General features: G+C 41.9%; 1 non-coding gene across 1 annotated transcript; it reads left to right on the top strand.

Annotated features, from left to right (window-relative positions):
* The first annotated feature begins 447 nt into the window (after window positions 1-447).
* On the top strand, window positions 448-532 carry TRNAL-UAG. The gene has a single exon. It is a non-coding gene; the product is annotated as a tRNA-Leu (tRNA).
* Window positions 533-3,428: the final 2,896 nt, after the last annotated feature.

Below are 3,428 nucleotides of genomic sequence, written 5' to 3'. Positions count from 1 at the left end.
TTTAAAATATACGTTTGCATTCATTTTGTTAACAAGCACAATGTAATATTTACGGAGCGCCAAGCTTCTCTGATCCTTACCAGTCTTCCAAATTGATGCCCCTTGTGGATAAATACTTATACGGTATACACAGCAAGCATCACCCTTATTACTAATCTGTGAAAGGCCGTCACACAAACCAGTAGGTCATGTGTGCTTTGCTCTTTCATTGTCTGCCTAACATGATAGGTGCTCACAGCTAAAGCAATTAGAGACAACTTTGGTCTGTAGGAGGGAATGATTTTTACCACGATGATGATGATAAAAATAGTAACAGGCCGGGGCGCCTGGCTGGCTCAGTCGGTTGAGCATTTGACTCTTGATTTCATCTTGGGGCGTGATCCCAGGGTTCTGAATTGAGTCCCATGGCTGTGGAGTCTGCTTAAGATTCTCTCTCCTCTTTGGGGTGCCTGGGTGGCTCAGTTGGTTAAGCGTCTGACTTAGGCTCAGGTCATGATCTCACAGTTTGTGGGTTCGAGCCCCACGTCAGGCTCTGTGATGACCACTCAGAGCCTGGAGCCTGCTTCATTCTGTGTCTCCCTCTCTCTCTGTGTCCCTCCCGCACTCATGCTCTGTCTCTCTCTCTTTCAAAAATAAACATTAAAAATAAGATTCTCTCTCTCCCTCTGCACCTCTCCTGCTCATTCGCTTTCTAAAATAAAAAAAAAAAATAAAAAAACCCTACAAAATAACAGTTCATCTTTACTCTTGATTATGTCCTTGTTTCTGGGCCAAGTTCTTTGTATGCATTATGTCGCTAAACCCTCACAACAGTCTTAGCAAATGGTACCTTTCCCGTTTCTCATTGTGAATCGTACCTATTTGGATGGGAAGACGGATACACAAAGCATGTTAAGTAATTTGTCCAAAGTGCAAGTTAATTTTCCTAACATTTTCTGCTGCTGCCATAAGGAATATTCACAACTGATAAGAAGGCCTCCAGCACCCCCGGAGACTAGCCCAGTTAGACTGCCCTAGGTGTTTGATGTCCGGAAGAGACTCAAAACCAAATCCTTCCAGCAGCAGCTAAGACATTATGTCAAAATCTTTTTGTTCCAACTCATGCTAGAGCTTTGAAGTTGCCAGAATTTGCTCTGACAATGCCAGGCTCTCAGAGACCTTGATGCACTGTAGCTCCTTTCTCCTCTTTGAGAGAAAGGAAGGAAATTCTACCGTAGAGATGAAATGTTTGCCCCACGTTCACCCAGTGGACAGGAGGATGAGGGATCTGGGAATAAATTGTACTGAACAGGTTTCCCACTCCTTAGTTCAATAACTTTTTCTATGAGGCCATCCAGCCTCAAATAACTCATTCGTTAGCTGCTACCTTCTGCAAATATCCCCGGCTGGTCATTCTTTTCACATCTCAGACAGGCGCTCCTTTGCCGCATGTAACTCAATGGCATGGAAGGTGGCATCCATATCTGTTCAGCGCCTCCCTGTCTTTCCATTTTCCGTAAAATGATCTCCACATTCTTTGCTAGCGCAAAGAAGATAGCGTAAAGTCATTTTCTTCTGTCCTGGTGTGTGGGTAAGTTAATCTAGCATCACAAACCCAGTCACAGAGTTAGGTGATCTGTGTGTAATGGGTTTAGGCGGTGAGTCTCCGGGGCTTAGCCTGTTCAGCATAAAAAAGGCCATAGAACTCTCCCTCTCCGTGAAATCCTCTTGCACACAATTCAGGAAATGTATAAGACAGTGAGAATACAGTCAAGCTGTAGGAATTTCTTTTTGAAGAAAACAATACCTCGCAGGGCCAAACTGTTGATTACCAACCTCTGGTCATGGTAAGAGAGTTTACCTTGCAGTCCTCAGATGTAAAACTCTGAAAGTCTGGGGGAGGGTCAGGTCATTTAATAGCATGTCAATATTAAATTACATCATAAATAATTAGAACTTCCTGCATATTTAATGGGAACTTTGTTGTATAAATTTGGAAATTATCCAAATAGAACAAGCGACTTCTGTTATTATTTAACCCTCTGGGTCCAGCTTATTGTGGGGATTTTGTTGCTGTTTTGAACTTTGGAACCCTTAGCAGAGAGTAAAGAGAAAGGCCTTAAACCAATTGACTTTTAGATGGTCATTTTCCCTTCTCTTTGTCAATTTTAAATGGATTAATGTTTTTCTTATGCAAATAAGATCACATAAAATCCAAAGCCATGACCCAAAGCAAAACATGTGAAATCACTCTTTACTTGGCAAACCTTCAACAGACTGAGCCAGCTTGATGATGATCCACTTTGACCAATCTTGCTGTTGCCAAAAGGGACACTTTTTCATATTTGCAATGTCTTTTAGATTGTTTCTAGTTCAGGGATATTTTTTCTATTTTTAAGTGTTTATTTCTTTATTTTGATAGAGAGAAATAGAGAGTGAGCAGGGGAGGGGCAGAAAGAGAGGGAGACGGAGAATCCCAAGCAGGCTCTGCACTGTCCACTGGGGAGCCCGACGTGGGGCTCAAACTCATGAACTGTGAGATCATGCCCTGAGCTGAAATCAAGAGTCAGACATTTAACTGACTGAGCTACCCAGGCACCCCCAGCCCAAGGATATTTTAGAGGCTTGTAACATTAATGTGAGCTGGTATTGGATCCAGACACTAAGATTTGAGTTCCTAACGTAAGATACAATACAATTAGTTATTATTACCCAAGAATAAAGGTCTTATCTACAACTCAAATCCTCCCCTATGTGGCCCCAATTTGTCTCACTAACTTCTTCACTAACTTCACTGCTCCTCTGCTGGAATCCCCCGGGTCATCCCCTATCTAGAGTCTTCCATCTGCAACCTTGATTTGATAGCTTTGTTCCATTGTCCCCTGCACTTCCTCGTTGGGCATGGACCCCATTTCTCTACCTCTTTCTGAGCATTCCCCAGCCTCTGAGCTGAGGTTAAGTTCTCTTTCCTTCTTGAAGCCTTTATTTCTCCATTTCAGCTGAATGTTGGTTTTTTGTTTTTTGTTTTTTTTGGTTTGGGTGGGGGTTTTTTTGTAGTGACCGTTTACTGAGCTCCTACTGTCCTTCAGTTACTATGCTAGGAATTCAACACATTATCTCGTTTAAGCCTGGAAAGACAGATACTATTTTCACATTAAATTTTTGTTTTGTATAAGTAACCTATTTACGTGTTCAAAAATCAAAATATTATAAAAATATTATAAAAAGCTTTGGGGCACCTGGGTGACTCAGTAGGTTAAGCATCCAACTCTTGATTTCAGCTCAAGTTTCTTGAGTTCGAGCCCCTTGTCGGGCTCGTCACTGACAGCGCAGAATCTGCTTGGGATTCTCTTTCTCTCTGTCCCTCCTCTGCTGTCTTTCTCTCAAAAATAAATTAAAAAACCTTTTCTTAAAAGCCTCAATTTTATCTCTGTTTCTGTCAATACTGT

Source organism: Felis catus, chromosome D1 (genome assembly GCF_018350175.1).
Source record: "Felis catus isolate Fca126 chromosome D1, F.catus_Fca126_mat1.0, whole genome shotgun sequence".
NCBI classification, from domain to species: Eukaryota; Metazoa; Chordata; class Mammalia; order Carnivora; family Felidae; genus Felis; species Felis catus.
This window is presented reverse-complemented; position numbering and strand designations above follow the sequence as displayed.